We start from the raw sequence: 21790 nt of genomic DNA, 5'->3' as shown, positions 1-21790 counted from the left end.
AATTTATACAGAAGTATAGTATTTTTAATTTAATTGCACAGAAAACTTTGTCATAGGACTCATGTGGTATTTTCATATGTCAAAACTGTTGTTTTTGTTGGTAAAGTATGGATTAAAACTCAACAGTACTAATATCCTTTTATTGTAACGGGAGAAAAAGGTTCTACCGTGTTTATTACAGAATGTTCTGGTAGCCACAACTGCCAGTTTGGTCCAATATGCAACTTCTACAGTGTGGTGTAGAACTGGGGACAATATTTGTAGGTCAGGACATCTCTGCAGCACCACAGTATTACATTCTAATGCTGTTTGTCACACATTTTACCTTTATCAAACAATTGCAGCACTTGCGATTTGCATATTGCTCTTGGCCATATTGCGATTTCAATAATGTTTTAATTAAATGTACAGCCCTAAAATAAAAACACATAGCCTACTGTATATATTAAAGAATAGCATCAGTTTCTTAATCTTGTTCTCTTATTCTTTGATCAAAATCAGAATTTTAGACTATACAGGACAAGTTGTTGAGCAGCTGGTTGTGTTAATAACTCATTACAACAGTTCGCCTCTCATCACACACTAGGTTCAGTGTCTTGCTGAAGGACGCCTCATTATGTGGAAGAGCCAGGGATTAGTGGACAACCCACTCGATCCAACATGTTGGCCTTTTTTTTTTGGTAGAAAAGCAAGTTCATGTTCATCAAAATGAATTAGTGAGTAATGTATTATTTATGAACGAGTGCTGAAACTCAGTTGAACTGAATTGGCACCGATATTGAAACATTTCGAGACTAAAACAAGCTCCAGCAGTTTACATAAGTGAATGTACATGTGGGTCATTAGTAGACCTGGTTGTTTCATCTAGAACTGTGGAGCGTTTGTGTTTTACTTGCCTGTTATGAACCTCCTGACAGGAGTTGGATCATCTATCATCTAATCAGCTTTCTTGACACTCTTTGAAATGTGTATGTACTGGCTTCTTTTACCTTTCTTTGCGTTGACCCACATAGAATTTTGTTTTTTCATCTTCAAAGAATCATAATTCTTTGTTGTTATGACAGACTAAATGCATCATGTGCTGCCACATGACAGTAAAGCAAGTCTGAGAACAATAAAAGCAAAAAAGTGCTGGTAAATATGACACATTTTAATAATAATAATATAATACAATAATAATAATAATATTTATATAAATAATAATAATAATAATAATAGTAACAATACCTTTTTATCTTATTCTCTTTTGATTTTAATACCCTCCAGTTTTTTATATATGTTATATATTCTTATTTTAGATGTTCATATGTTTGGAAGGCCATTTTGCCTTCTAATTTTGAAACACATTGAGTCTACGCCTGACGTATAAAAACATGCAATAAAAATAAAGTTGACTTGGAATAGATCAACATTTTTTAATTATCAGCAGTTTTGTAATACAAAATAAATTAGCTGAACCAGTGGTTCTCAAACGTTTTTTCATTAACCAGTTAAAGCAGCAGTAGGCACTTTTGTCATATTTGCTGAAACTTTCACTATATACTGACAGTAGTACATCAGACAGATAATCTCTGAAAAAATCAGGTTCCTCTGGCTCCTCCTAATGCTCCTTATGGCATTTGCAAGAATCCATGGGGCCTGAACGAAAACAACCAATCAGAGCAGAGAAAGACAGCTGATTGTTAAGTCTCATTCCCAGGGCATCAAATACAGACTCTTTCAGACCCTGGGAATAAGACTCAACAATCAACTATCTTCAAACTAGGACACCTGGATGGCTCTCCTCAGGCCTGGTGGAGTCTTGCAAATACCATTAGGAGCCAGAGGAATCCCTGATTTTTTCTCATGTCAGGATATAGATATTTTTTTATAAAAAGTACCTACTGCAGCTTTAATTGATTAATGAAAAAGTTTGAGAACCCCTAGCCCCTTTTGTCCACAGGGTCCGCCAAAATCAACACAAAATGTAAGCTTCTTGTAGGGGCTTTAAAACCCAGACCAAAAGTTCCCCTTGGGTAGGAGTGTCCGCATGTTATTGGCTGTACATAAAATAAGAGAATCACAGAGCTTGGAGCAGTGTGGTTTTTACATCCTGTAGCTTTAAGTGTGTGATTATCACGCTTCAGTGTCGAAAGCGCTGGCCTCAGATCAGATCCCACACAGGAACTGATCTTATTATGTGCTCAGTTGCTCTCATACATGTTTAACACAGGTGCAGTTGGAGAACAGCAGGCCTGTACACACTCTTCTAAGTGACTCCACTCATCGTGGACAGCTCGTTTTGTTTTTTTCTGCCTTTACTGAGTTAAAGATTTATCTGAGTTCCTTTTCTCAGCACCGCTATTCTAGAACTATAATAAAAAAATACTCACATTGCATCTTTCCCACACTTTCCTATTACAACCAGGGCCTTGCATAGCAGATTTAGCTCCTTATATTTTGTAACTGACAGAAACTAATACCACATAGAATAAGAAATAAGGAAGTGTGATCATTCAGCTGTTACAAGTCAAATGAATATGCAGATGCAGGTGTCATGAGACTGTTCTCTGATAGGTCGACTAGATGCTTGCACCCTATTTACATTCTGTAAATGATTGTGGGATCAGGCTGCCGTGTCAGTGCATCTCATCGGCTTATTCTCCCAGACAGGATTTGCAGATATTGACACGAGCTCTGCATGTGATACTATTCTGCTCTACGTGAATTCACCCAAAGATGTAAAGCTGTTAAAAGAAGAAGAAAAAAAGCCCCACCTAACGCCAACACATACCGCTTTCTTTCGTCTCCCAAACGGAAGCACTGCCAGAGGAAAAATGATGAGTAGCAAATCCCTTTCCGAGGGGGATCCATTGGTCAAATTCACATTCCATGAACTCAGAGAGTACAAGGGTTGGAAACAGATTAGACATCACAACCAACAACTGGAAGGGAAATACGTTGGAACTGAAGCTAAATCTAGCGATTCACTCTGAATAAGAACATGTGCTAAATAGCTCAAATGTAAAATGTGTAATTTAGCTGTAAATGTCAGCACAGTAAGAACCAGAAGTCATTACCATTCATCACCGCCCCAGCAGAACTTCCATGGAGACTAGTTACAGTGACACTGGTGTTACAGGAACTGATCTCAGGAGGGTTTTCCTACACTGGAGCTGACTGTTACTCTATTAATCACAGCCGGACAGGAAGCCATTTGAGCTGAATATCTAGTTCTTCTCTCACTTTATTTCCTCCAGTGTGTAGAGTGTGTGGTGAAGCAGAGTGATGTATGTACAGCTTTCTGTGTTACTTAATTGTCACATGTGTGTCAGTAAGGGCTGTAGGTGTGTGATGGCACACACACAAGGGATGGATGAGTGTGTGTGTGGGGTGGGGGGGTGTAAATTTTATATATATAATAGTGCAATAAACTGAGATCATAGTGAAACAGCAGCTTTATTGGTCATGACTGTAATAAAAAAAATTTATGATATTCTTACATTGTTGTCACATTTTTTATATTGTGAATTGAATTAAAAGTAAATATGATAAAATACAGCAGTAGTCTATACGAAAACAACGGACAGACATTGCGGCTGTGCTGACTCTGACATCTAATTTTGTTAAATACCTGCTGCCCCTACTACACGCCCCTCTGTGTCTCTCTTCCAGACACAAGTCAGGGGTAGAAATTGTGGTCTTTACTTTTTTGTTACCTCCATTTTCGTGATTTATTTATTCTTTATTTACAATTTATATACTAATTTTTATTATATATATATTATTTTTGTCATTTTTTGTTGTCTCTGTAGTTGTGTAATACCCCTGTTGCGGTCATTTGTGTTGCTATGTCATGTTTCACACATCTTCCTGTCTTAATGTTAATCACATATCTTGCACTATCAATACAAAAAAAAGAAATAGAAATTCGAAAAAGAATAAAAGAAAAGTGTTTTGTGGGGCAAAAAAATAAACAATCTTCTGTGTCTGGCCCAACCGATATGGGAGTTTTTTGACAGATGCCAATTTTAGAGGGGAAAATTCACTGATCACGAATTTGGCTGCCAATATAGTCAATTTATGAGATGGAATGGAAATAGACTCCAATCCACATTGTGCACCAATTTTGCACCGATTTGAGTGAAGCTCAAACATCCAATTGTGGGGGAGGGGGGCTTTAAGGTTTGTTACCAGTTACAAGCTACGCTAAATTAGCTAAAGATGGCCTGGAGATGCAATTTTGGCCTACGGATGGAAAATGGATAATTCTTAAAGCTGTAGGCTCCTGTATAAGTCAAAGATCAACTCTCTGCTCAAACTCTGATCTGCCTCCTGAGTGGGATCTCCTCGAATGACTAAACTTAGTACAATGGCTCCCTGCTCATTTCATTGCTTTATTTGATCTGTGGTGAGCAGTAAACAGAGGTTAAATACACAAAAATACAAAAATGCAATTTTGGATTTAGTTCCTCTTTAATATTTAGAACAAACACCCTGATTATATTCTCTGATTTACTTTTTCAGCTGCACAACATCAATTACCCTCTTTATCGTTTTCCCTCACATCCGTCCCACTCTGAGGAGGGAGATAAAGCATATTCTTCTCCTTCTTGGAAAAGGAAAACTTTCTATGTATCTCATTTTCTCTGCCCACATTTGGTCCTTGAATGCACCACATAGCAATGAAAAATTCAGCAGTAGGTAAGAGGCTCTTGTTTTGCTCTCCCCACTTGAGTTATTGCCTGCTCTAATACGCGTTCCACACTCATGCCTCACAATTATAGTCTGTCTGGATATACGCTCATTTCCGTTGCATAATATTTCAACTAATGGGAAACTAATGGAAGCATTCTTCTTGAAGCCACCTTTAAAAGCAAGACATGCTTCCTATTAAATTGCCAGCAGCCGTTACATACTGCTCAGTCATGGTCTGTCTACAGTGGCCAGCATAAAGACAGTATACTATAGGCCTAACCAGGAAACCACTGGTTACAGGTCCAACTGTGTCCATGGCACTGAATATAGTGGTTTAAAGATTTACTGATATAAATCAAATTCGGTTTTAATGTTATAAATGCAAAATGTGTAAATGTGTAACATTTAGAAGGATCTATTTTTACCAGACTCTTGCTCTAGATAGGGCCTTTTGTGTTTTTTTGCAAGTTTTGCGGTTACCATAGTTCCTCCTACACACTTGACAGCGTGTTCTCATTCATACGTCGTCAAATACAGATGCCCGCAGTGTTCAGTTAGTTGCAATCTGCAATTTCAACACTAGATGTCACTAAATCCTACACACTGGTCCTTTAAATTACATTTCCTTTAAAGATGTATAGCGACACAGTATGTGCGCATTTATCAGCAATCGCTGGTTGTTGGGCTGAGGTCAGTTGGAAAATGTTTACCTATGTTAATGTAATCCTAGTATGTAACATACCTTATAATCTCTACCTAAAACCTAACCAAATAGTTTTTGTGACTCATCTTAACCAAACTGCAACCATTTACCATGCAAGCCTTATTTTGAAACTCTAACAGGATATATTGCATATTTATTTTTGCTAACTCGAAGCAGAGTGCAGCTGCATATTTGACAAGTTTGGTATGAGAATGTGTTAGTACGTGACATCACCCATTAGTAGTGGTGTTACGGTCATCGCCATGACAGTATGTTGGAGCCAGCAGTGGCTACGAGCTGAGCTGCTCTCATTGGCTGCACAGTTTTAACTTGTCCATAGCAGGAAACAATGCTGGCTGCCTGGTCAAACATGATCTCTTATTAAAGCTAAACAGTACACTAAAATATTTTTCTGAAGCAATTTTAGGTGAGAAATAGTCAACACAGTAACATAATCTAGATCCATATTTGATCAGCACTGCCTAGTTTGACAGTTTGATCTGAGTTTGGTGCATTGAGCTGGACAGATTTACTGAGAGTGACTTGTCAATCACAAGGCAGCCCTAAAGCATACTCTGCTTTTTTATTTTTTATTTTTATTCTGAATTGGACCATCGTTTACTAAATTAACATCATGCTGTATGGAAGAAGACTTGAAACTAGAGACTGAGACCATAAACTCATTAGCTAACTGTGGCTACTGGGCTCATTTCTGCATGGTATCAGTATGTTGTTGCAGCAAATAGAGCTCCCCCTGCTGGCCTTTACAGAGAATGTAGGTTTAAGACACTTTCAGTGTTACCTTTACTTCACAGACCCGGAAGCTTGGAAGTATATATACTGTCAATCGTTGGTACATCAGCACATTCTGAAGTAACAAAACAACACAACATGAAAAGAGACTTAGGAGATCTGCCCAACACTGGCAGCAGTGTGCTGGAAATATAAGAAACATAAGTTGACACTATCCTGGGAAGCTAAGATGTTTTTTTTTACTGTCCCAAGCCATCTTATAGAGAGAGAGAGAGAGAGAGAGAGAGAGAGAGAGAGAGAGAGAGAGAGAGAGAGAGCTCTGTGCTGGAAGGAATGACATCTGTAAAAAGATTTTTCACACAGTATATTAACTGGTTGACTACTATATAGTTAAAATATCAGTTTCAGTTCCAGTGTGGCTCTCAATTTTCAGTTACATTTCCTAAAAAACATGCAATAAAACAAACCTGGAAACAAGAAAAACTCATTTCATAGACATGAAGTTTTTGAAGCAATAACAGGCATTTTGAACAATGACTTCTAAGACTGGTTTCTTTCCACAGTAGACACTGTCATTGCAAGGGGACATTCCTTGTTGTTGTTTTTTTTGTACTGCTTGTCCCCAACATGTCAGCCTGAGGGGACAATTTCGAAGCTGACATTTTGGGGTCAGTGTGCAAATTTCCTGAGATAAAAGCCCTTAAAAGTCGATTTTCAAGGAACAAAGTGTGCTTGCTGTGGTCTGCCCACTGCTTAAATATTAATCTTAAATAAAAGCCAATTCCTGATGATCTGCTCCGGAGCAACCACACTACACATACACCTCCTGGAAAGCCAGTGTAAATAGCAGGAATAGAAGCTACTGTAAATTACAATCAGCATTACTGTTTGGGTTCACATCCTTGGTTGCAGATGCTATTTATGTTCTACCAGCCCTCTGCTCTGTCATGACCAACCTCATTGGATAGGCTGGGTGCCTTATTATAACAACACTGCCAGCTATTCTCAGCCATTTGGCTGAAACACAGTGTAATTTGACTTAAAAAGTAGGATCCTGTCTATGTAACAGACACCTGGATATTATAGAGGTAGCTTAGTGTAGCTTGTAAATGTCTGTACGTATAAGGGATATTAGAAAATATAAAAAAATATCATATCACAATATTTTGTTTTGTGCTGTTGTACAAAACTGCTGTATATATTATCAAAAGCACTGTATTGAATTCCCAAACACTATAGCAGTGTTCCAAAGGTTAACTGAGGGCTATGAAGTTGCAGATCCCACTGTTCTGGTTGCTTAAAACTCACAAATTTTCACCTTGTCTTCTGTATCGCAATATATTGCAATGTGCAATATGCAAATTGTGGAAGCTGCAAGTTTTTGATAAAGATAAAATATGTGACAAACAGCATTATAATGAAGTACTGTAGGGCTTTGAGATGCCCTGGCCTTCAAATCTTGTTCTCAAGATGTATGTATTTGTTTAGTATTAACCCCCCGAAATTATCCCAATTTTAATAGTTTTTTCAGTGAAAATGTAATTTGTGATGCAAAAATGATCATGTCCAAAAATCGTGAATCATATCACAATTGGAATATCTGTAAAAAATAAGAGGTTTTTACCATATGGTGCAGCCCTAATCAATATACATTGAATCGTAACCCCCCAAATTTATTGATTAGTCACTTGACTGGAATTAAATGTATTACTACATGTTATTAAAGTCGTTTCCAAGAAAGAAATGATTAAATATTTGCTGGTTAAATTTTCAGGCAAATTTGACAATGCCACCTTGGAACTTAATGAGCTTTTTTTTTTTTCATGTTAGCAGACATTTCATTAATTCGAAAAAACACAATCAATAGATTAATCAAGAACCAGAGTTACTCTTAAAAAGGTAGAAATGGTGAATTGGTCTTTCATAAGGTCCTGGAGGTTGACCTTATTTCAAATACTACACTCGTGGGGCAGTTTCAGTTTACTATATAATTGTTGTAGGTAGTGGCCTGCTGTGCATGTGTGAAAGTTTAGGACCATGTAATGAGCGGTAAAGTCTCTGTCTCTCTCTCACGGAAAGCACACCTGTTACGTAGGCTAAGGCTATTATTTATTTATCTCCGCCCCTAATGTTTCCTACTTTAGAGACCTGCACAAAGCCCAGATTATAACCAAAACCCTGATGACAATTGAGTGATGAGGAAAAAGGCAGCACAAACAGACTCCATATTCAAGGTGATCAACACAAAAATAGTAAAGAAAAGTTATATTCACATTGTTAAGCTTTTTTGACCGTATCATTGTGTGTCCTTGCAGAACAATAGCAAATGTTCTATGGCCTGGTACCAGTCCCAATCGCACGCATTCAGTAACATTTCTTCGCAAAGATAAGGATAAAAAATAGTGTTGCAGAGTGCTGTTTCATTGTGTTATAGTTAGTTACAACCTTTTCACTGGATAGGAAGCAAAGCACCAAAAATGATGAATGTGTGTAATAGACCTTTTTCACAGCAGTCATTTGACATTAAATTCTAGGGTAAACGCTGGTAACAATGACTCTAAAATAGGTTCTATTTTGTTCCGCTTTTCCAATGAGCCAACTTGCACAATAGCAGCCCCCTGACTCTGTTTGACCTGAATGGAATAGGGCCTTTATTTGTATAAACCTATGTTTACTCTACTATTTCATGTCAAAATGGCTGCTGTGAAAAAGGTAAATTGTGTAAAAGGCATTGTTGCAAAAAAGGAATCATTCCTGTATTCGGAGAAACAATTCTGCAGCCTACAATTTACATTTAGCACCAATGTTAAGTGTCAGTACAAGAAGCAGTGTGCCCTTTATGTAGCGTAATACTGTGGAGGTCAGGGTGGTTGATGAGTGTGTAGTTAGTCTGACTCTCCTTCTTGCATGAATATCCAAAAAAACGTAAAAAACTTAAAATTGCAATCCAGGGTTTCGCTTAACCAGTCTGTCTGTTGATAGTGCTGAGATACTGTGCACTTTGCAAACCTACTTTAAGACTTGTAATTGTACGTATTATTATGTTTGTGTAGGACTCAATAACCACACCGTGTAGCTCCGTTCGTGTTGCGTTTTACTGACCTGCCGCACACCTTACATTTTACGACCCTGCCGTACATCACCGCTGTAAGCCTTAAAGGCACAGTAACTTGTCACTCGCGGTGCATAACATATAGACCAACAGGCCACAATACTGAACATTTTCCGACACAACACGTATACCTAAGAGTTCTTTTAAGAGACTTCTTAAAACCAGACACTTCTTAAAATCAGACTTCAATAACACAACCTTTTTGTCCCATAAGCTTAATCCATATCTGCCAACTCTTGTTTTAAAATCCTAAGAGCCTCCCTGTTCCTAATCTTTAGGTCTGACATTTTGTGAATTCCTATGTACCTATAATACTTACAGTGAATAGGGTGAGGATTATAAGGGGGAAGAACCACCTGAGGTCAGGACTCCATCTTCACACTTCTGCAGTGCCTGGGGCTCAGAACACATCCTCACCGTCACAACCTCCTGTGGGAAGACAGACAGAGTACAAGCAATCAATCACTGTCTATGCACTTAACTGGCACACTGCATACTACACTGAAGTCACAGTTGCATCGCTTTTTAGAGCATACCACAAACTTCTGTCTGCGCAAGAGGTTAAAAGTTCACAACACTGTACATCGACCTCGAAGCAAATCCTCTCTGTTTTGCTTTGAGTCAGAATTCTTCAAACTATAGTTTGTAACTTTTAGAGGCTAGTGAAGTTATGGGTATGGTTTGTGCTACTTAGTGGTTATACACATGCACATTGGTTAGGGTTATGGTTAGGGCTAGGGCTAGGCTCCTACTATGCTATAGAATAAAACCACAGTATTTTTGGACAAGGCAGCCTAAATCGACAGATTTCAAAATACAAAGCATCATTGCTAACGAAGCTCTTATCAAACCATGTATCTCTCCTTCATCTTGTTTTAGCATAGAACAATGTACAAAATGTTAGGATTAGTGATTGAGGGTGGCTCAGGTGGTTGAAGGGGCGTCCACAGATCACAAGGTTGGCGGTTTGATCCCCACCTCCTCGTGTCCACATGTCAAAGTATCCTTGGGCAAGATTCTGAACCCCAGGAAGTCACAAATCAAATATTTGGATGAGATCTACAGATGTTACGCTGTACCTGATGGGCTGCGTTATAGTGGGGGGATGGGTCCTATTGGTTGCATTAGAGGGAGAGAACACCAGCAACAAACCAACATGGGAGTAGGACCAAGATACCTGCTTGATTTGTCTATTTTGGACTGGTTAAGTCTCATATTAGCTTCAGCTGAACTTGTAACTCTGCAGAACGGAACATGCATAGTCTCCTCCATCTCTTCCATTGGGGTTGTGCTAAGGTATAGTTTCAAGGCCGGAGAGGAGGAATGACTGGAGGAGAAATTACTACAGCACGAATAGCTCTTTGCACAAAAAAATGTTTGTGAGGTTTTCGTTGTTTACCATGGTATATCATGTGATCTGTATTTAAAATATAACAGATCAGGATTGTGAGATGACCAACTCTACACAATTTCTGTTCACAATGTCAATAAGTTTGACTAAACAATCAAAGTACTTACAGCAATGGGGTGCAAGGTTGATTAACCCATGTCTGATGAAGGCCCTCAAACAGTACCAAATAAATGTAGGCTATGCAAAAGTAGCAGTGAGCATAAATATAGAAAATTTCCGGATCAGCAAAGTGCCCAGCTGTAACTCATACAGGTGGAAGTAAACAGTGTGGAAACAATGCTGAGAGCTTATTACACACTTGGTGAGAGGTTGTTCTACTAAAGGGCAGTTCTATCCATCTGGATGAATTATAATCGTTAGATTCTTACCCTTTTTCAAGTAGCCGCTTTTCTTTCCTGTTTCTTATACATTTCATGATAATTATATGTTTGCAGCCAATTCTCCAGTGCAAGTGTGTATTGTTTGCTGTAATACTATAGGTGCTTCATCTGTACTGTTCTGCTTCTGATTTCATCAACAACTGATTTTGCCCCTCATCAAGCATTTGTGCCACCAACCAGTAGATACAGTATGTCTCAAGACATCAGATCTGATTCATGTCAGTCCTACTTTTGCACTACACTTTGAGTCATTTGAGTTGTGGGCCAATGAAGAAAACAATAATGTCAACAGTGATGAAATTCCTAGTCAACTTGGCTAGTGTTAACTTTAACATTGTTTAAATCTGCATATCATAGCAAAACTTTCAGATTGGGTTACTGATTTTAGCAACAACTGTTTTTAGAGCTTAATTATATGGTTTTGGTCAAAACTTTAAGGCTTAATTTTTGCACATAGCCCTAGGCTAACCTAAACATCAAGGCTTAAGAAATTCTAAGCATGGCTTAAAGGTCTCAGTTAGCAGACAGGGGGTCTTTACAGGAGGCAGTGCTGAGCATCAGACGACAGGGCTGGCTGTGATACAAACTGTCCACATACAACAACTCCACCAGCAGCACCAAACTCTGACAGCATTCACAGCAAGAAAAACACAGCAGCAAGAATTCTTCTTTTAACCACCAACAACCAGAAAGCCATCAGTCACAGTAAAGTAGCTCCCACAAGCTACTTAGTTCACACTAGTTAAATGCCCACTAGTCCTCAGTATGGATTATGATTTCTGATCACATTATTCTCTCTGTCCCAGAGAGCAACCACCTCTATAATTACTGTTCTGAGCACAGAGGCCATGTGATCCTTAACGTGCATTCAGACTGATTCAATACAATTAATCGGTTACTAAGACATTTAGTCAGCTTTCATTTCAAACCTACTTAATGCTGACAATCAGAATTAAGCCTTTGGTGCAGAGCTGTTAAACTGACTTTAGCAGCAGACTCTGTCATGGGACTGCAGGAAAACTGATGTCTGATTCTGTGCTCCAGTTTTCTGTCTCTTCATACCTTTCTCGCTTAGTCTCTCTCATAGCTCTCCTCCTCACATTTAACTCCCAATTGCTTTCTTCCCATATTAATATTATATTTCTCCCTCTCATTTTGTTTTCTTCTTTCCTCTCACACACACCACCCAACCATGCACACAAAGGCACTATGTCTAAGGGTATGTCTAAATCCAACCCTGTCACCCAACGAGAATGTCAGAAATTACGGATTATTCTCAATACAATCTCAGAACCCATTGACTATCTTCTAATGACCTCAGCCTCTGGGGGCTAGGGGTGATGTTTTGGCTACTGGTGTAGCCAGTGGATATCTGGATAACAGATATCTGGGCAAAGACTTCCTCTGCCATCCGATTAGCAAATTTGATGAGAAAGACACACTTTAGATAATTTCTACAAACAGATATCTGAATATAAACACAGATAATAAAAAAAGCTAAAATGTCATCAGACAATTACTCAATAGGTCCTGAGATGCATTTTGGCCAATGCATTCCGCTTCTTTTGTTCTCAACATGGACTGTAGACCACTTGGTTTACAAATGGAAACCAGAACACTTGATGATTTCTGACCTGACCTGATGCTGAAATCTTTATCCCTGGCCTACAGATTTTGCATTCAGAGAATATTCTTTAACATCCAATGTCAACATTTTGAATTTCCATTCAAGATTGGCAGTTCGATCTCTGGCTCCCTCCAGTTTCAGTCAGCATGACAAAGTGTCTTTGGAGTATCCAAGATACTGAACCCCAAATTGTTCCCAAAGGCTGTGCCATTGGTGTGTGAGTGTGTGTGAATGTGCATTAGTTTACTTTCAGATGCAGTTGCATGCCAGCCTCTGGCAGCAATGTGTGATTGGATGAATGTTGACCTTTAGTGTAAAGTGCTTTGCATGGTTGGAAGACTAGAAAGGCTCTATATAAATGCAAGTACATTTACCATTTAAGATTAGGCCACTTAAAACACATTAGGTTTTAGAGGGGTTAGGGTTACTTGATAAATGGACTCATACTCACACCTCACACTCTTACTTTTAACTTTGCTTCATTAAGGCAACACTACTTAAACTACTTAAACTACTTGCACTAAATTTGTGGCACGGTGGCTCAGTGGTTAGCACTGTCGCCTCACATAAAGAAGGTCCCGGGGCAGGGCCTTTCTGTGTGGAGTTTGCAGGTTCATCCTGTGTTTGCGGAGGTTTACTCCAAGTGTTCTTGTTTCTCCTACCTACCAATTGACCATTACGTAAATTCTCCAGTCAGTGCCCTTGACAAAGGCACAGGCTTTGGTGTGGAATTGGTCCCTGGGCGGCACACAGTGGCTGCCCACTGCTCCAAATACTTAGGATGGTTCAAATTTCCCTATGGGGATCAATAAAGAATAACTTAAATTGTGTGAGGTGCTAAATCATCCAGTATAAATGCAATTCCTGGGGTATCAGTTCCTCGGGTTCCAGAAAACAGTCTCTCTACAAATAGTCACAATTACTGTGCGCAAGGATTCCACTTCCTCTGTAAATAGAGCCCAAGCGGGTTCCGAATCAAAGTGACATGGCCATCCTGTGAGACAGCTCGCAGCTGCTCTGCCAAGGAGCTAGTGAGTACATCACCAATGTGCCACACTGGCAGCTCACCAGATGTTATCTGTCTATCACACCAGCAGTGTATAATGATCTACTAAGGCATTCTGGGACAGGTGACATTAGGACAAAAAATGGGACGAGGGTCATATGAACTAAGAAATTAAGCTTACAGCCATCTTTATCACAGTGTGAAGTCACACCAAATGGCATCTTGCCAATTAGGTTACTGAAAATCCTCGAAGAAAAGCCAATAAGGGTCCAGTCTTAAAAGAATTGCTAAACAAATTATAATTTTTTTTTCAAGTTATTTTTTTTGGCCTTTTATTGCCTTTATTCGATAGAGAGGCTGAAGACAGACAGGAAAGGAGGGTAGAGAGAGGGGATGACACAAAGGAAAGGGCCGCAGGTCGGATTCAAACCCTGGGCCGCTGCAGCAACGAAGTGCCATCCTACACTTGCCACACACTGATGTATCCCCAGTGAATCATGTGCCACATTTTATTCATAAACTTCTTAATACTCACATTGTCCTGTCCTTCAATGCCACCTTTATCTGGTTTTGCACACTTTAAATACGTGACACAGGTCTACCTGGAACATCATGCTAAAGGGACCCTGTGTGACAGCAAACAATACGACTGCATGTTATGTAATGATCCACTGGATTAAATGACAAAACTTGCTGGCACAGGCACTTGTGTACAAACAGAACAACACATTAAAAATATCTCGGTTCTGTGAATAACTGCAAGCTTTTGCTTTAAAGTTTATTAAAAATATGCCATTTCACCTCCATTTTTCCCTCCATGACCCATTGGAGAGCGAGGCAGCCAGTCTCAGCTGGCTGCTTCCAGCTGACGGTGCACTCATACCCCAGCAACTATATTGGTAACAGTTACCACTTTAAAATAGGAAAGCGCCCAGCAGTGGGGTGTGATGTACTCTGTAATTACATGCAAACATTGGCTAACTGTGAGACAGAATGATAGGGCCGCCGCTGCTGCTGCTGCCAAAGTCTGAATTCAAATATCTATTACAGGGAGGTGCAGAGCCAGCAAAAATGAAAAACACCTTCAGGAAGAAAAAAGCATTTCTGGGAGTCTGATCTTATTACACACCAAGTAGGATACATGTTTTGTTGATGACATGAGATGTGGAAATTACAAAATCACTGTGCTGATCATAGTATTTAGTTCAGTACAAAGTACAATAGCAATGCAACCAGGGTGGTGGATGGGTGTGCAGCGTGACTTTTTGCTGTTTGAGTCCTATCACAGACCTGCAATAATAACCATAACAACAATATTTCCCTAACATTAACCATACTGTCGTTGTCATAAACAGATATCACAGAACAATTTTTTCAAAAAGGGTGTCATTGGCTTAGAAATCAAACCTCCTTTAAGAAGGTTTTAATCAGAAAGGAACGCACTGTATATCACAGTTGAAGACTGGAACATGCACAGGTGTCATTTGTTTCTTGTTCGTGTCTCTGTCTTTCTCTTTTTATTGAATTTTATACTTGTAAGAATGGAAACATGAAGTTTTGTCTTGTCCAGAGGTGGATCTAGAGGGGTGGCATCGTCACCCCTAAAAAATGCCCCAGCTGTCACCCCAGTTTGGTGTCAAATGCTGTGAAATTTTATACATTAATATAATGTTATAAAATGGAAATGTAATAATGATTATGGCTACATTTTAAATTAAATTATGGGTTTATGTTAAATAAAAAAGACACGCATTTGGAAAGAAGATCTGTAAATAAAACAATGTATTGATTTCTAATGCCACTTTTAGATATTTCTATATAATGATTAACCCATTCACATTTCACTTGGGGGCTTTTCCAAGCAAATGTTGATATATGGCACATATTTCTGCCACCCCTTGAAGTCTCCATGCCAACCCATGAATATTTCTCTAGATCTGTCCCTGGCTTTGGCCTCATCAAACTCCCAACGGTAAGTTGGATTAACTGATTAGTTGTTTGACACACAGGGCCATGGGTGGTTACCCATAACACCATTCACTGCATAAATCTGCAATATGGTTTAACATGTATATTTTATGATTCCAGCCGGAGCCAAAAGTGGCTGATTTCAGTACGCTTGGTTAGGCTCGAGGGATCAGTGTTATGTCAGGATGTGACTTCAGAATATCATCCTGCTGGAGGCCTGACCCAACAGACTTGGAAACAAAAGTGAGTGTTGGTGTGACAACTGCTGTTGACAAACCTAAAAGAAAAGGGACCAGTATGCCAGCATTTTTCTAGTTTGACAACTTCTAAGTTGTGTTCTGTGACACTGACCAATAAGAGCACAAAGCATTAAAGGAACCGCACTAAGCTGGTTTAAGTCATATTTATCAGATCGTTCTCAGTTTGTATATGTTAACGATGAATCTTCCATAAGCAATAAAGCTAGTCATGGAGTTCCACAAGGTTCTGTGCTTGGACCAATTCTATTCACTTCAAAACAATGAAATTCTTGTACTTGGCCCCAAACACCTAAAGCTATAGTTACTCTAGATGGTATAACTTTGGCCTCCAGCACAACTGTCAGGAATCTTGGAGTTATCTTTGATCAGGATATGTCCTTTAATTCCCACATAAAGCAAACCTCCAGGACTGCCTCTTTTCATTTACGTAACATTACAAAAATGAGACAAATGCAGAAAAACTAATCCATGCATTTGTTACTTCTAGGCTGGATTACTTCAATTCCTTATTATCAGGTTGCCCCAATAAGTCCATTAAGACGCTCCAGTTAATTCAGCACACTGCAGCACGAGTACTGACAGGAACTAGGAAAAGAGATCATATCTCTCCTGTACTAGCTTCTCTGCACTGGCTCCCTGTAAAATTCAGAATGTAATTCAAAATACTCCTCCTCACCTACTAAGCTCTTCATGGTCAGGCCCCCTCATATCTTAAAGAGCTCATAGTACCCTATTACCCCACCAGAACACTGTGCCGTCTGAATGCAGGGCTACTTGTGGTTCCTATAGTCTCTAAAAGTAGAACAGAAGCCAGAGCCTTCAGTTACCAAGCTCCCCTCTTGTGTAACCAGCTTCCAGTTGTAGTTCGGGAGGCAGACACCCTCTCCACATTCAAGAGTAGGCTTAAGACGTTCCTCTTTGATAAAGCTTATAGTTAGGGCTGGGTCAGGTGAGTCCTGAACCATCCCTTAGTTATGCTGCTATAGGCCTAGACTATCGGGGGATTTCCCATGATGCACTGAGCTCCTCTCATCCCCTCCCTCTCTTTCTGCACAACTTCATGTCACATTAATGCATGTTACTAACTTCACTTTGTTCCCGGAGTTCTTGTGCTTTCTCATCTCGCAGGTTCTCATGGATCCTGTTGGAGCCTCCTGCCATGGTCCTGCTTGACTCCCATTGCTAATATTACTGATATTACTAGGGACCGAGGCAGCGACCGCTGGAGGTCCCTATTGTAATTGCTAAAGTTATTATTAGGGCCCGAGCACAAATCGTGCGAAGGCCCTATTGTATCTGTAAAGGCTGTTATTATTATTTTAGTAACTTTGGAATCGCTTATTTGGAGGCTTTCCGGTACTCGAAAACTCATGAAACTTAGCACACATGTTCCTCCCACATCGTTTGTAGCACATTCAAAATTCTTATATGCACGCATGCACTGAATAGAGCTGTATCTCCCCATATAGGCCAGACCCACTTCCGCCTATAATTTTTTTTCGGTAAAGCGCAAAATGTCCATCAACTACTTATTCGTGTTCCTCCTATGCGCTTTGTCCGATTCATATGCCACGTTTCATCAATATGAACGAAACTCGGTAGGCATGTGTAAGGTTGCCCATGGCTCCCTGAGGCTCGCTAAAAAAGATGTCAACAATCCGCCACTAGGTGGTGCTCTGGTGGCAGTTTAAATAACAAGCTGGTACTGTGCGTAGACCATAATAGTTATGAATATGAAATCCACAGGGCACGTGTTGACTGGTGCCTGTAGCTCACATACCACAAATCGTGTTTGTAGCGCCACCTACAATATTTCAACAAAGTGCCACATTTCACCGATATGTATGAAACTTGGTAGTCACATGTAACGCACCAGGATGTACAGAAAAGCCTCTTGGACCTATACCCCAAACCTCACAGGAAGTCAGTCATTTTGATTTTGATTTTCACTTTCGGTGAATTTTTTGCCTTGTATATGAACGAACTCCTCATAGGGGACTTATCGGATCTACTTCAAAAGTGGGCAGTACACTTAAAAAATGTTGCTGATTCAAAGTTGTGTGATACGTGACTGTATTTTGAAGAGCGTGTCAAAGTTGGCCATTTTGAATTCCGTGGTCACTTTTGTTGAATTTTTTGGTGATGACGTAGAGTGGTCTCCCTCGGCTAGCTCGAACTAGCTCGCAGGCTTCGCTCCATTGTAGTTGTTGCTACTGTTGTTGCTGTGCACCTTTGTTTCTGTCTCTGTCCTTCTGTCGTTACCCCCCCCCCTCTCTCTCTCTGTCTGTCTGTCTGTCTCTCTCTCCCTCCCTCTCTCTCTCTCACCCCAACTGGTCGAGGCAGACGACCACCCACCGAGAGCTCGGGTCTGTCCTAGGTTTCTGCCAAGTGCTTGCTCATGGTGGTACTGTTGGGTCTCTGTAAATAATTTTATAAGGAGTACGGTGTAGACCTGCTCTATTTTGAAAATTAAGTAAATAAAAGATAACTTCTGTTATGATTTGGCGCTACACAAATAAAATAGAATTTAATTGAATTGAATAGAAAGCGCTCTGTGAACATGGCGATGTGAAAGAAGAATGATGTTGATGCTGTCAGGTGTGATAGCGCCTCCAATGTACAAGTTGGTAGGGGTCCAACGTGTACACACAAACACCTCAATATTGTAATGATTTAGTAAAATTGTTAAATTCAGTGACGACTTTTATGTCCAAATTTAAGGAAACATTCTTGCTTTTGTACAATATCTACATTATGGCATGGTTAGGGAAAGATAGTGGTTACGGTTAATAAAAATCTGAAAGTTTATTGTAGGTCTGTTATGGGATGCAAACTCTTGTATGAAAGTCAGACGTAATTCATGTTTCTTACACACCACCCCGACAGCAAACACAGGGGATGTTACTTGCGTGGACCTGGACATAAATTGTGAGTACCAGAAATCTTCACGAGGGATATTGGGCAGTAATTTGGCCAAGCATGTATAAAAACCTCTTTGCAAAATTGTGGAAGTCAAATTTTTAATTTCCTTTAACCTTTTCTTTTGCGTTACTTCAAAATGCACATCAAACTACGGTGATGGGGGGTCACCATGTACCAAGGCTTTGTCCTGGGTACATGGTAAACATGGGATCCACTCTGACCTCTCGCCCTTTGCTACATGTCATCTCCTCTCTCTCTCCCCCCTTTTCTGTCCATCTTGAGCTGATGAAAACATGGCTAGTGACTATCTCAAAAGACAAAAAAATTGTGTAGTCTGATCCTGGCATCACAGATCTGTTTATGCATCTACTTAGCATAGCTGTGCATCCCAGTATAATGATATAAGGAGATGATGACCTCTCAACATACATACAAGATAAACTGTAGACATTCATCTCAGCAGGCATACTGTAACTACATTTTTGCACTATGGGATTAATGTGAAAATAATGTATGCTAGGCAGCATGTTTAGCAATGAGCAGTGTCACAAACAGTTTGGAAATCTGCGGGACTCCACTTTGTCAACACAGTTCACTGAGAGATCCCTCTATTTCCCATTTGACTTTCTCCATGAGCGGTGCAACCAATTAAGTCAATTGGGCCATATTCAAATCCACTGCTGTCAGTGAATGACATAAACACTTTACAACTGTAGACGCACAGAGGACTATGGGATCCTGCCCCGCAATAATAAACTCCAGGCTATTTTAAGACTGGAAGAAAAGAAGATATGCAGTGACTTTTTTTGCGCACAGACAAAAACCATATCAGCTGATGTTAATTAGCCAACAACATCCGCTCATTAATTTGTTTGAAGCTTGTACTCTTAAAACAACACACAGCAACTTTGATGTAATCCAAGGCCTCTGTGGGAAACAGCCCAAGAGAAAGAATGCGTCTGATTGAACCATGGGAGAAAAAAAATGAGATAACATGCGAGAAGATGATGCAGATAATTATAAATACGTTAAGCTGGCTGTGTGATAGCTCTGACACCCCAATGAACAAAACTCCCACGGGTGTCTCTCTCATGCCTCATATCGATCTCCATCAGCCTGCAGGGGCCCGGCATTCACCAGGCAGTGTCAGCCACTCAGCTAATTGTTGGAAAAACACACCGGCAAAGAGGCACAGACCTCATTGTGTCTTTGATCCATAAAACATGATGAGTTCAATTCCCGTCTCTCCTTTCATTAACTTAATCAACATGCCAGGAAATGAATAAAACATTCGGCAAAAAAATGCAAAGTGAAAAACAACAACAGGAAATGACTTCCTGTTGTGTGTGTGCATGCACAAGCTGAATGGTCTTTGACATTGAAGATCTTTTTATTTTCTTCACTCCACACAGATGCATGCTGTGGCAGCAGCCTTAAGGTCAGAGCTCAGGGCTAATAACAGGAAGGTTGTCTGTGTGTGTTTATGTGATTTGTGAGAACAGTGAGCAAATGACGCTCTCCCCTTCTCATTCAACAACCATCAACACCTCAAATAGTGCATTTAACCTCCAACTGCTCCAGGGGGGCTGTGGCAGGACTGAGCACACGTCACTGTGCCCGTCTGTATCAGTTAGAAGCACAATGCGCCTGTAGAACAGCAGGTGCAGCACACATGGTAAGCCCAGTACATATAGTACATACAAGTAAACACTTTAAAAATAACTGAGATCTTTATTCATTATTTCTCTGAATACCATGTGTTCTAGTAGCTGTAGCAGCAGAAGTAGAATAATACAGTAGTAAGTGGACCTGTAATTGTATTGTGCCTTTCTAGTCTTACGACCTCTCAAAGCACTTTTACTCTACGTGCCACATTCGCCCTTTCACACAGCAAAGCCCATTGAACAGACACTAACTTATTCACACACCGATGCACAGCATCTGGAGCAATTTGGGGTTCAGTATCTTGATTAAGGATACTTCGACATGTGGTCGGAGGAGCCGGGGATCGAACCAACAACCTTCCGATTAGGGGACAACCCGCTCTGCCTCTGCAACACAGCCGTACAGGTAATGGTGGTGAATGTAATGGTTAAAGCAGCAGTACTAGTGGGATAGTAGTGGTAGCCTATTTGTACCAAAAGCAACGGTAGCAGTATGAGAAGTTGTAGTGTTTATTAGCAGTATTAGGGTGATAGCACTGGTAAAGATATGGTAAAGTGGTGAGGAGAAACTGTAGTAGTAGTAGTGCTAGTATTATCATATACTAACAATAGTAGCTATACCAATAGAAGTAGTGAGTAAGAGTAGTAGTAATGGTATTGATAGGGAAAGCAGTAGTAGTAGCAGCAGTGGTAGTAGTACAGTAGTAGTGGTATCTGTAGCAGCAGTAATGGTAATTGCTCAAAACAGTAGTGGTAATTGTGTAGTACCTTTAGCGTTTTAGTGTTAGGTGTAGGAGCACAGTCATGGAAAGTTGGTAGATATGCTTTTGATTGTAGTGGCATTACATATTAGATACAATGGTAGTAATAGCAGTAAGAGGAACTGTAGTACTAGTAATAGTTGCAACAATAGTAGTGTAGTAATAGCGTTGGTATATAGTAAAGAGGTGCTTTATGAAGAAGCACAGTAATGGTACTGCACATGTACTTATTGTAATGTTAGCAAAATGAGGAGAAGTAGCAGTACTAGTTATATTTATAATTTAGCAATAGTGGTAGTACTAGAGGTAATAATAAGATTAGAATTGTTCAAGTAGTATAGTTGTAGCTATAGTATAGCAGAAGTATTACAAGTATATTTTTATAACATAGAAAGTAGTAAGGTAGTAGAAGTTGTAGCTGTTAAAGCAGTAGTAAAGTAACAGGACTTACTTTTCCGATATTAAACTCGTTAAAAAACGAATTTCTTGTACTTGTGCCCCAAAAACCTTAGAGACTCACTGTCTAAAGATATAGTCACTCTAGAT

The 21790-nt window shown here is 39.7% G+C and overlaps 1 protein-coding gene and 1 long non-coding RNA gene across 4 annotated transcripts in view; both read right to left on the bottom strand.

The window, feature by feature from the left end:
* LOC127368802 (uncharacterized) overlaps nucleotides 1-21790 on the bottom strand; it is a 255086-nt gene that overhangs the window by 95166 nt on the left and 138130 nt on the right. The window lies entirely within an intron of this gene.
* lrfn2b (leucine rich repeat and fibronectin type III domain containing 2b) overlaps nucleotides 1-21790 on the bottom strand; it is a 180940-nt gene that overhangs the window by 66330 nt on the left and 92820 nt on the right. For both annotated transcript variants that reach the window (XM_051409902.1, XM_051409903.1), the window contains one exon: nucleotides 9565-9674. The gene's annotated coding sequence lies outside the window, so the exon portion shown is untranslated. The remainder of the gene's footprint in view (nucleotides 1-9564; nucleotides 9675-21790) is intronic.

This window comes from Dicentrarchus labrax, unplaced genomic scaffold (assembly GCF_905237075.1).
Source record: "Dicentrarchus labrax unplaced genomic scaffold, dlabrax2021, whole genome shotgun sequence".
NCBI lineage: Eukaryota > Metazoa > Chordata > Actinopteri > Moronidae > Dicentrarchus > Dicentrarchus labrax.
The sequence above is the reverse complement of the archived record's forward strand: the minus strand, read 5'-3'. Positions and strand labels throughout refer to the sequence as shown.